This window comes from Corvus brachyrhynchos, unplaced genomic scaffold (assembly GCF_000691975.1).
Source record: "Corvus brachyrhynchos isolate BGI_N302 unplaced genomic scaffold, ASM69197v1 scaffold5, whole genome shotgun sequence".
Classification (NCBI taxonomy): Eukaryota; Metazoa; Chordata; class Aves; order Passeriformes; family Corvidae; genus Corvus; species Corvus brachyrhynchos.
The window spans coordinates 381,563-394,774 of record NW_008238321.1 but is presented as its reverse complement, the minus strand read 5'-3'; the positions used below and the strand labels follow the sequence as shown (position 1 = coordinate 394,774).

Here is a 13,212-nt window from a genome sequence, read left to right as displayed (position 1 = left end):
CAGCTTTCATTTTCTCAGCATCCAACTGTCACCTTTTCCCCTTCTCTTCACATTGTCAGGGTCTGGCATCAGCATCAAGTGAGAAATGGCAAAGGACCTAAGCTGGACCTACCTGGATTCAGTTTCTTACCCAATTAAAGGGAATTCATCAGGGAAGAGGGGAAGAGCTGGAGCTCTGCTCTCTGTCCTGGCATTTTCCTCTTCGCAGCCCCTTACTCTGGCACAAACACTTTTTTACACCAGGGATTTACAGACAGCGCTGTTCTCCCGTCAAAATACCAAAAACACCAAAATATCTGTGCAGTGCAGGATGGTTTCAGAATATAAATGTCCACTTTAGAAATTTAATGGTAAAAGTGGAAAAAAAAGGAAGAAAAAAAAATCACCTATCTTCATTAGAAAACAATCCAACATTTCCTTTGCAGAATCTGAGTATTTTTCCAGATTTTAGTTCTCCTTTATTTTACAGCTGGCATTCACAAATTAATCAGTCATTCTTACGACCTGTACACCCTGTTACAGATCCATTTATTTGCATTTTCGGATGCAAGATATTTTGGCTGCAATTTCAGTTCAGTTCTACTCTCCATCCATGCCACTACAACATTTGCGTCCGAGTTTTTCCATCCAGTTCTTTCTGATTCTTCAAATCTAAAATCTAGTTTTCTTGACATCAGCACTGAAAAAATAGGAACAGCAAACTTTTGAAAACAAGAATCACGTACTAAAGTGATCTTTGACCATTCAGTGGAGCCTGAGGCATAGTCCAGAGGATGGTGCAGGAGAGAAAACCCCTCAGCACCGACGCAGTTCATGTGAGCAGCTCTCCCCGCCCCAGTACAGGGGCCCATCACCCAGTGCAGGTGAGAGCTGAGCTAAGGGCACAGGGGAAGATTTCTCAGGATACTGCACACCCAAAGGATCCAAAGGATGCCTGTCCCTGCACCATGGAGAGCAACCCCAGTGTCTCAGGGAGCTCTTTCGGAGTTCTGCCTTAGGAGTTGGCGCAGGAGAAACAAAACAGGGGAGAGAAAGTGAGAGCCCAGCCCAGCTCTGCAACGCTCCACATCAAAGAAACCTGATGGATCTGCTGGAATTGTTCAAGAGCTAAGCAAGTTATCCTGGTAAGCTGAAATTGTTTCAGAATCTAAATAAAGGCCAGATTAAATCACTATAAGCTCTTTCTTCTGGGCTGCAGCTCTGAGAACCATTAATATAAACCTGACTAACCATAGCTAATCAAGGTTCGTTTATTGTATGGGGCTGCAGCTCTGAGAACCATTAATATAAACCTAACCATAGCTAATCAAGGTTCATTTATTTTATTCTGCCAATAAAGAATACAAAAAAAAAATTAAATATAGCAGCTTTTATTTTAAATTCCTTACTGTTTTCTGCTTATAAGAAAACCAATAGGCAGGTTGCCTGTGCACTGCAACCTCCCACTGACATTTGAACTGCAGTGATGTTTCCACAGAAACTCCTGCCCAGCCTGGACCATCCAGCAGCTTTTTCAAGCAGGGTGACACAGTGCTGATTTTCTCAACTAATTTTTTTTTAGCTTTCTTCTCATAAAAGGCTTTGTCCAGCACTGCTGAAGTTAACAGGCAATGGAAGCAGGATCAGGATGAATATGCATCTCTAAGACTGGTAGAAGCAGAGGAGAATCGAGTCTTGAAGAATGAAAACAAGAAGTCACAGATGTTCCATTTAGTTCACTTTGCAAAGCGACAATTTGAATTTCCTTTCCAAAGAAAACATCTGTGGCAAAGGTTTAAATTTCCTTCTTCCTTTTGATTTGAATTCACTCTCCTTTTCTTACATGTCCTTTATACAGACCAAACAATACAGGGGTTTTTTTTCCCTAAGAGCTAATAATGACACACTGCAAAGTAAAACCAAAATTCCTCAGCAATACTGCATCATTAGAAGTAATTTATACAACTGCTACAGATGACTGAGTCAAAAAGGAATTATGAAACGTTGCAAACCATGAATCTATTAAGAAGTACACAGCTTTTCTGTGTCTTCCCCCCTCCTCCCCTCCAACTTATCTATGGTAGTAATTTCGGAGGGCTGAATGCAGTCTGTGCTCCTACTCAGGATCCCATTCACTGCTGCCAGCCTGGGGAACAGGAATAAAGCACGTGCACTCCGTGCTTGCACACTGTCACTACGACTTCTCACTCATACAAGTGAGACTGAGGAACATAAAAGGCACTGCAACTCCTTCCTTTTCCACTCTTCCAGCAACGAGGGTTTATAACAGTGCAGTCTTTCCACATGTAGATTATATATATATATATGCACATATACACATATTCCTATTAAAACTGTGTCGTGTATTTGCCTGCTGAATTGCCTTTGTGAACATCTACTGAGATACTCCTACAGCTTCTCACTATTTTTCCTGGGTGACAGTGGCTGAGGATTGGTTGAGGCTTGCAGAACTCAGCTGCCCCAAAGAACAACTGTACATCAGTCTAATGGTTAGAGCTCTCACACAGTGATAAAGGGAACCAGGCTGGATTCCCTCCTCTGCCCAGGAGACACAAATAATAATAATTCTGCCTACATCCTTCTGGGAGACAGCTCCCAGCTACAGGTTGTACACTATTCTGGCTGGAAATGTTTGACACTTCTTTTTACAGGCTTCTACTCAGCTAAAAAAGAGGAACGCTGTGATCAAGATTGGCTGTGAAAGACCAGACAGGCACAGCAGAAAGGCTGCTGCCTCCGTGGGCATCACACACCACGTGCTACTTTTCACCTTTTATTCTGAGTAAGACCAGCAGATACTACACAGATTTTTCCTGAGAGCAGCAGCCAAAACTCTCATCTGTCCTACAAGGCATGATCCAAACACCACTGAGAACTCTTTTTCCAGCACTCACTGGCTTTCCATGCAAAAAAAAAGGAAACACCCCCCCCTCAAAACCCCCCAAAATCAGCAATCCAAGCTAAGCTGACATAGCTCCAACAGGAGGAGGGGACAGCCCCACCTTTCCAACCAGAACCTACCTGATTTAGGATCTCTTTGTGGAGAATTGCAAGGTGAGTTTTAGATTTTCACCCAGCGGAAGGTGGGCACAGAATGTACATCTGCCACCCACTCAATATTCAAACCATTTGGCTACAGTAGGAACAAGGACTGCAAATATCACATCCATTCTTTCGAGCCAGAGGTAGGGGAAAAAAACCCAAAAACCACTAAAACATTCCTAGAGTAAAAGTTTCTGAGAAAACCAGTAATTTAGTTATGTTGTGTGCACAGAAAATACCATCCCAACCCCACCTTCAGATTTCCTTAGAAAAACACACAGAGTTTGGTTCTCAACTGGGCACAGTAATAAAATCATTAGGGGTGGGGTTGGTCTAGATGACCTTGAAAAGTCCCTTCCAACCCAACCTGTTCTATTATTGTATGATAAAACATCAAATTCTCACACATATCAAACCACCACAGCAAGTTGTCAGTATGCAAAGGCAGACAATTTTAGGCACCACAAGAAAATTAACATAGTCCTTATTTTTCAAAGTAAAACTTGGAGCCTGAGACACTTGAAGTCCATATCACAGTTCAGGGATCTAAATCTTCCATGGTTGTTTCTCCAAGAGTATAGGGCTGCATGAAAAACTGGGATCACTGGAAGAACTGAGCTCTAAATCTAACTATGGCAGCAGCAGGGAAAAAATGAAGAGGAGTTCCATTAATTATAGAATTATAATTCTATAATTACAATAAATTCAAGATTTTCTGGAAAAGGAGACAAACATGTATCTTACAATGCAGTTTTAACTGAGCATGTGGCAGTGGATGCTACAGGCTGCAGCACAGAAAGCAGAATTATTAACCCCAAACTTCTTCCAAATGAGAATGGATCTGGATCTTTACCTAGCAGGACCCCAACCAGAGATGTGAAGGGAAAAAATAAAAATAAAAGTAGAATACAATATACCCCAGTTATTTTTTATGCTTTAAAACAAAATGTGCCTCCTCTGAATACCTGTTGTTCAGAGTGAATCTCCCAGCAAAGCTGGCATTTTGTGGAGCTCCAGCACACAGCATTTACTGTTAAGGCAATAAATGCTGTGGGGAATATGTATACCACACAGTCATTTATACCAGAAATTCGACAAATCCACCACCCCCCCAGAACTAAATTGTCCTTCATCAGTAAACACACAGGGAAATCATTGTAATTTTATACCCAATGCATAACAAAGTATTTTTTATTCTACCCAGCAAATTATTCTGATCTCAGGGCACTCTTCTCAACATTAAAATTACAGGTAAACGCCCTCCAAGCAGTGAAAAGCAATCCTTAAGTGAACTGAACTTATGGAACATATGTTATTTAGGCAGCGAGCCAACTGCCATATGGTGCTATTTTAATTTTGATATACATTAGCTACAGAAACTACTTCAAAGCAAATGTGAGCAAAAAACACTATAAAAGAAAAAAGCACTCTACAGGAGACCTGGTTCTGAATTGACTTGACTAGGAGTCACCTGTACCCCTCCTATTACTCATTTGTGTCATCTCATGAGTGATTTTCCTTAAAATATTTGAAGGTACTTGCTTTCCACTTCTGAAGTTGCAGGACACAAATATTTTATTCTAAAGAAAATGATCAGGTTTTGTGGTAAATTACCTATAATTTTATTAATGAGGCCTCTCTCCAGTAAATATATATTTTAAAAGAAAAAAAAAAATCCTTCAAATCTATCTCCTGATAGTTTATAAGATAGACTCCTTCACATGAATACTTAAAGCAAGTATAACCAGAAAATTAGGTACAAAAGATTTAAGTGCATATTTCCCAATTTTCTAATTACAGGGGCTTCTTTTGGGTCTTTCAAAGTACATTATTGGCATTTAAGCATTAACACACACATTACTTTATTTTGATTTCTCTGCTATTTGTTACATAATTGGTCTAAAACGTAATCTTTCCGACACAAGGCAATTCATCACATGGTAATCTACAACAACTGACTTGTAAATAAGTTATGTACTTAAACCAAAACACAAAGAGCATCAGAACACAGCCCATAACACTTTGTAATCTCGTTACTTTCTAACACAATCCACTGTAACTGGGCTGGTGGGAGAGGAACTGATTTTTTCCTGCAGGAATCACAAAAACCCTGGAAAGCTTACAATATCAATTTATACATCAACTCCATGCAAGCACATGATATACAAACTGATAAAATATCCCAGCTGCACTTAATCTGTATCCAAATTTTGAGAGGATCCTTGATGCACATTTTGTTTTGTTTTGAAAATACTGCACAAAGATTTGTAAACTCTCCAGCAGCACGCTTGCAATCTGCTAGGACTCCTATCTCCAGGTTTTTCTCCATATAAACAGCCAACAAAATGGAAATGCACCTATGCCCAGAGAGCCTGGCTCCTCACAGCGCTGTGCCCTGCCCTCCTGAGCTCTGGCAGAGAGGCACAGCTGAAACACACACGAATTCCTGCTCATACTCACGGAGCTGTCGCTGATGCTCCCTGCTTTAGCCTGGGGAATCCAGATGAGTCCCAGTCCACTGAAGCACTTTAGCAGCACGTTCTACCCTAGAGAAGGGGCTCAGATTTCTGAAGCATTCTGGAATCACTGCAGAAATAAGCTGGGACTTCCTAGACCCAGCACTGAAGGGAAGAAAAGTCTCCACATGTAAAAGCAAGCTCCTGCTCTGCTGCTGCTCTGGAGATGTGCAGTGGACAAGCAGCAGCACTGATATTAGAAAACCAACTCCAGAATAACATCTCTGGCTGCACAGCACCACCCCAGCTCCTCAGAGGGAGTTGGCTAAAGCATCTTCACCAGCACCTGGGAGCTGGAGGCACTTCACATCAGTTGGGAGCCCAATCCTACAGTGCCTGCTCCCACTGGTGTCACAGAAACAGAGAGGCTGGCCCCACCTTCCCCTGGCCAAGTCCTGCAGAGGAAACAGAACTCTTGAGGAATCCTGTGTTCACACTGAGCCTCTCTGCTCCTGTGTACAAACTCTGCTCAGGCCATGCCAGCACGATGCTCTGCTCCTGTTCCTGTGCTGCACACACAGCAGAAGGGTCAGCCCACACCCCTGCCAGGATCTTGAGACTGCAACCAAAGCTAGAAAGGTTATTTGAGGAACAGCTGAGCTGACTGCCTCACCTCCTGTTCTCCTCAGGCTCAAAATCAGCAACATTGCCAGGTTTTAATACCTTATAATATGCTTTACATGCACCAGGTTAAGTCAATAGGGAAGATAACTGAAGTTGCAGCATATCTCTTACACTTCTGAGCAGATCTTATATTTTTAAAGCTGATCAGATTACATTCTAAGTGCTATGTAATCTAAAAGATGCTCTTAACGCTTCTAATTTATCATTCTATTCAGGGTGGTCAATGGATTGTGTTTCTTCAAAACCTCAACCAATCAGCAGTTAGAAAAATAGTTAAATTCATTTACAAACTGTCTTCCCCAAGCTCTACATTTCTTTCTTTTACCACTCTTGCCCACAATGCCTGCCAGTTCTATTTCAAGTAACAACAACCTAAAACCAGTTTTTCTTACTGGTGACAGTATTCCAAAAAGTTCAGTGAAATAACACTCGAGTTTTTGAGCTTTACAGGGTATCTGCTTGCCAAGCCTCCCAGCAGCACCAGGAGCACTGGCGTTGGCTGTTCAGCCCCAGGGAACAAGTCCTGCATCAGTTTTAACTTCCCATAGAAGTTGTCTTTCCAAACTCTGGGGCTACATTTTTCTTCTTACTCAAATCAGTTTTTTGGAGAAGCGATTACTCAACTACATTTGGCAGCACTCAGTTTCCAAACACGGGGTTTTTTAAGCTCTGAATAAGGGTGAAATAAAGTAAGTGTGGCCATATCTATGTAATCACACACGTGTGTGTGTTTGTAGCTACCTCTCACGTAAAACACCTGCAGAATTAGCTGTAGGTTTCTGACTTGACTCCAAAACAAGACACAGCTGTGATCAGGATGTTCCTCCTTCTTCCAGCCACTGAGAACAGCTTTTCCATATTAAAGTCTTACAAGAAAAGCCTAACACAAAATTTCTTATAGATTTGTAGAAGAAATGAAGTATAGCCTTTATCTGAGACAGAAAAGCAGGTTCCTGTGACCCAGACTAAAATGCCAAGTCCACAGAAACTCGCTAAGCCCTTCCTGCAACTTTGAAAGCAAGCACAGATGCAAACATCCAAACTTATTTAAAAACAGGTTATCCAATGAGAAAATTAACAAGTTCTACAATGACTTTTTTTCTTCTTTAAGGACCAAAACATCAGAATCTGTATTTCATTCTTGTTTCGGCTGAATACCAAAAGCCTTGAAACAACATCTACCTTTCTACACAATGATGGGTCCAGGACAAATCTACTGCAACTTGTGCAGCTGCAGACAGGTAGCCAAGGGTTTATCTTTGCTCATTGCCAACAAATCAGATCATAAAAATCTCAGCATAGCCTAATGCTCCAACTACACCCTCCAGGGCAAGAGAAGAAAATACCCAAGTTTAAATTCTTCTAACAATTTGTTTTCACCCAAAAATCCATTCCTTTCCCAGCGCCTTCCTTTGTGTAATATCCAGCTCCTGGTTAGCCCAGAAAACAAATTCCAGTGCTATTTCCGTATCCAGCAGGCTCACAAAAACTTTTTTTATGACAGAAGGCAGCACACAAGGATGTGTGTTACATTTTGAGTGCAATGGGATACATTGCAGAGGGCTTGAAAGACACACCTGCTACTGGGAAAACAACCACCTCTTACTGCTGCCTGGTTATCCACCTCATTAAAAAGGGGAAAGAAAGCAAGAGTTGTTACAGACAAATCCCAAATGAAAGCCAAAAGGAGACCCAGAATACCCAAAAGAAAAGGGAAGATGGCACTAAAAATTTCAAGGCTAATCCAGGAATTTTCACTCACAGCTTTTACAAAGTCTAGCACTTTGATGCCTCAATCAAATATGCCCCTTCTGCCACTACTGTATTATAAATAACGTTTGCCTCCAGTTCCAAAATATATTTCCATGAATACACAAAAGAAGAATATATAGCAGACACTGGCATTAAATATTTAACTTTCTACCTCAACAACCTTTCTTTTTTTGTGTGTGTTTCTTGCTTCTGCTTGAGGCTAAATAGTAAGGCCAACTCATGAAGCAAAGCTGGTATCAGTCCTTATATATTATTCATTAATTTCAGATGTACCAATTCCACCTCTGTCTCTAAAGCCAGATATGTCACTTCATAATAAAGCTCTTTCAGCTCAGAAATCTAGAATTCTTATCGAGGACTTTTGAACCTGAAGTTAATGAGGCAATTAAGAAACAAATACATGATTAATTTTAGACTGCCTTAAAAGACCAAGCTTAATTTTCTGGCAGCAAATTTAACATTATTCAACACTTTTAAGAAGTGATTTTAACTCCTCTTACAGAAAAAACATCCCATCTGATTTCTTTGCTTCCAGTTGGTTACAGAGGAGAGAAACCACTTGCTTCAATCTCCCAGTACAGCTCCTTGTCACACACAGTTACAACTCCAATCGACACTTGAAAATTACCACTTTGTTCTTTTAGCTGCACACATTTACCAGGGAAAAAACAAAATTTCAGCACCTCTACACAGAAAAGGTTGCTGGAGACTTACTGAACACATGGCTGAAGATCACCCGCAGCAACACTACCAGAGAATCTGGTTTGCTCTTAAAATATTATGAACACGTCATCTTTGGCTCACTGGGACTGCCTTTCAAATCTCTTCCTGACCTTGAATTGCTGACAACAGAATCCCAAAGTTGTTACTTCCACTGGGCGGGGCAACAAGCGAAATACCCGACCAAGTAATCTGAAAGTAGGCTGGAAAGAGAAACCTGAGCACAATATTCACATCTGCTCCATGCTGCCGGTGAACTCCCCAGCGTCTGGGTGGAAGGTGTGAAACTCCCTCCCCTCAGCACACAAGGTGAACATCTCACTCTGCTAGAGCTCTGTGTGATGAGAAGTGGCAGAAAACATGTAACCATCCAAGCTTGAAGGAAAAACCTTCCTTCCATCCACCCAGAGCCCTTGCACATTGTTACCTGTGGCTGAGGACAGCAGGATCCTTCAGCCAGTCAAGACACTTCAAAACCTCAATCTGGCAAAATGACAAATGCTCATTTAACTGCTTTTGTTGGCAACAGCCCCTCTCTTAAAGGTCCATGGGTGGGCTGACTGCACTCCAAGCTGACCACCACCTGCCCAAGTGCATTTCATAGATGCCCTGTTATGTCACAGAGACAGGTATCCAATGTTGGTTGATCAGATTTTATGCAAAATGACCCTTCTGTCACTTATATCTGGACTATTATGCAAAAGTTTTGTCCCTAAAGGAAAAAAAAAGCCATCATTACCTAATCTAACAATAGACAGATTAAAGCAGAATATGGAGTTTAATGTGGCATCATATTGGCTTGAATATCCAGAATAACTAATGAGAACTGTGGACAGTGACTTATAGGACTAACACTGCAATGTGTTATCACACCTTCTGACAAAGAAAAGCATTTACTAGCACACTTTCAGAAGCACAATCTGTTTAACACAATTTTTTTTCCTGTGGCAGTTTGCCTTGTATGCTTAAACAGCACTTGTTTTGCTTTGCCAACTAAACATGGTAAAAGTTCAGTGTTTATACAGAGTACACTGGAATGTCAGGTGCTTATTTAATTGCTTTTGTAGCCAATTTCCTTGCCCCTCAAGGCTCATTAGTCAGTCATCTAATCATTCCATGCCATAATGCACCCTCTGTGTTTCCTCCTTGAGTTCAGGAATATATCTTCATCTGTGTTCCCAACAGTGGTGTCCTTCAGCCACAACCTTTCTGAGGGCTTTTTGACTGGTTGCCAGCGTTGCTGCCTGTTCCACATGGAGGTGGATTTCCCCAACACCTATTAATTCTGTTCCACCATATACTTAGCCATCTGGACAAGGAGGTAATGGAAAAGGACTGCTGTTTCCGGAAAAATCTGCATGACTTTTCGGGTAATGGCTTTGTTGCACCTGTCCACCTCAGTGCTTTACGAAGGTGCCAGAAGGAAAGCAGGGAATGCTGCTGGGCTCCCTCCCACAAACCTGCAGTGAGGGCGAGGCTGGAGGGATGGATATGGAAAGGAGATGAAAAAGCAAGGTGATAACTTCTGGAGTAGCTGTGAGTTTCAGAGCACCAGTGAGCTCTGTGTAAGGCTGTGCCTGGGCTTCCCACTAAGAGGAGTCAACACCAGGTTCAGTCCTGCTTAACACCTTCATTATGGAGGTCGTGGTGGGGCACAGTGTGACCTCAGCAAGCCTGCTGGTGACACAGAGCTGGCTGATACACCAGAGGGTCGTGCTGCCATCCCCCCAACAGGATGGTGAGGTGGGCTGACAGAAGTGCAAAGTCCCACACCTTGGGGAGGAACAACCCCAGGCACCAGTAAATGCCAGGATCCAAGGGGCTGCAGAGGAGCTCTGGGGGTGCTGCTGCCAGGTTGAACAGCCAGCAACATTCCCTGGCTGCACAGAAGGGTCAGAGCATCCTGGGCTGCACGAGGAACAGCTCTGCCGGCAGGCTGAGGGAACATCCTCCTCAACACCTCCCCAGCACAGGTGAGGCCACCCCTGGAGTGCTCTGCCCAGTTCTGGCATCCCCAGGACGGGAGAAACAAGGCAGTGCTGGAGAGAGTCCGACAAAGGGCTGCTGAGCTGATGAAGGTCCTGGAGCATGTCTCAAGTGAGGAAAGGCTGAGAGAGCTGGGACTGCTTAGCCTGGAGCAGGGTCGGGGGAACCTCATCAGTGTGTACAAATATCTGAAAGCAGGGTAAAAACGTGACTGATGTTCCCAGTGGTGCCCAGTGACAGGGCCAGAGGCAATGAGCACAAACTGACAGCCAGGAGGTTCCCTCAGAACAGCAGGAACTGCTCCTCTGGGAGGCTGAATGAGCCCTGGCACAGGATGCTGTGGAGTCTCCCACTTTGGAGACACCCAAAAGCCATCTGGGCATCCAGCTCTGGGTGTCATTGCCTGAGCAGTGGGGTTGGACCAGAGCACATCCAGAGGTCCCTTTCTGCCTGTGCCAGTCGGATTCTGTTCTATCTACACTGTATGTAAAAACACACATTGAAAAAAAAAAACCCAACCAACCAACCAACCAACCAACAAAAAACCTACACAAAACTATCCCCAAACAAGCAAAAGACATTCCCAGAAGAAAATTAATAATTTGCTGCCCAAAATAAATAGTAGACATTTGTAAGTGTCAAGCCAACAGGTAAATTGTATTTTCAAAGCTGAGCTTCCATTCAGTTTAACCAGCTGCTTTTCTTTGGGATCCAAAGAAACTGACAGGGTTTCACTGAATTAGCACAGCAGTAAGGAAATGCTTATTTATTTAATATTTAAAACACCAACAAATATTTAGGTGAAGTTACTATACACATAGTTTATAGCTAAACACTGAAGAACTGTCCAGCTGACAGCATACTATGAAGAATGTGTGTTTCTTCTTTTGGAGGGCTGAAGGGAAGGAAAAAAAGGAGAGAAATGAACTTTTCCTGAGCAGAATTCTAACAGAAGTAGGGCTTGGAAAGCACCCCATCAGCAGCTACTGGGAGCAAGAAATCGCCCATGTCATGCTCTCCAACCCACAGGGCACAGCAGATTCTCAGCTGCTTCATTCTGCCCTTCTGTGCATATACAGAGCAACAAAACTCATTTAAGAGTTTTCTAAACATTCGGGTTTAATTCCACAGCAGAGAGAAACAAGGACAATAGGAGCACTGCAAGTAATCTACACACAGACATAGAATTTCTAAGAAATGCAATTTTGGATAGAAAATGGTGTCGAATTCTTCTCGTAATGGAGAAGTGGCTAGGTTGAAGTGCTTTGGAATAATTATAATATAAAATGAAAAGCTTCTTGATGCATTATATTACTTGAGTTGGAGTAATTCTCTCGAGTTTCTATTTTTAAACCATGATAGTGTGTTAATGAAACTTTTCAAGGAAACTTCAGCTACAGACAGGAGAAACAAATTGCTGCTAACCCCTTTAGAGCTACAGCTGAAAGTCACCATGAAAGGAGTATTAAATGGGTATCAGTTTCATAGGGAAGGAAACTGATGATTTGAATTTAGGCTTGTACTCAGTTTGTACAAATATTATTTACACAACATAAACCCAGAATCCAAAGAATTTATAACAAAACGTCAAATTACTTCCTTCTCAACATAAAAAGTGCAGATCTTAGTAAATGAGTAAGTAAATAAATAAAAAGAAATAATTATTTTTTAACTGTTCCCTAAAGATGCTTAATGGCTATTTTTTGGTCCATTACCACAAAGAGCAGAACGAATCTTGTTCCAGATCCTAGAAGTTGCTCTAAAAGAGAAGAAACAGGTATTTTGAATACCCACCTCATCTCATGGGGTGCTCACACTGCCACATGCAGTTGCAAACTGCAAATCTGAGCATCCCAAAGCCCTGCAAAGCAGACTCTCAGCGCTGCCAGATGCTGAGGGTGCCCTGGCTCAGCCCAAGTGCAGCACCCTGCCTGCTCAGCAGTGCAAAGCCCTGCTCTCCACCATCACACACCACAGCCTGAGGTCAGCTTGACAGCATTTGGAGCATTCCAGAATGGATCTCAATCTCCTTCTGACACCAGGAGTTAGACCACACACAGCCCACAGACATTTCTCTGCTTTCTGGTTAAGCTCTGTCCCAGCTAAGCAGAGCTGAACCTTCACAGATGTCGCTGACAGAAAACCCATTACCAACCAACCATCCTACTGCAGCTAAACAGAAACCCACTACTTTCTCCAGCCCTACCTAATGATTTCTAAAACCAGGTAAATACCACCCACAGATGAAATTAAAGAATCAGATCGTTCTTCTGCCTTGCCCCACAGGGAGGGTATGCAACCCCATAACGAGGTCCAGAGAACTTGACAGTAATTTGGTTCAATTAAGCAAGTTACTATCAGGTACTAGATCAGTCTCCTGATACACACTACAGAATAATGCCTTTCTTGTGATTCCTGGGATGGTCACCACCCTGATGAGGCATATTCTGAATAAGAAGGCCATGTAATCTTCCTAACTTCCATCCAATAGATCAAAATTATGTTACTGAAATATTCAAGAGCCTTTGCTCTCACCCTTCTTTCACTGGCA

General features: G+C 42.4%; 1 protein-coding gene across 15 annotated transcripts in view; it reads right to left on the bottom strand.

Annotated features, from left to right (window-relative positions):
- Nucleotides 1-13,212, bottom strand: part of RBFOX1 (RNA binding protein, fox-1 homolog 1) — a 1,116,883-nt gene that overhangs the window by 753,850 nt on the left and 349,821 nt on the right. The window contains exon 1 of one of the 15 annotated variants that reach the window (XM_017733923.1): nucleotides 5,503-5,521. The exons of the other annotated variants lie outside the window; for them this stretch is intronic. The gene's annotated coding sequence lies outside the window, so the exon portion shown is untranslated. Of the gene's footprint in view, nucleotides 1-5,502; nucleotides 5,522-13,212 lie in introns of those variants that run through there. 15 annotated transcript variants of the gene reach the window in all.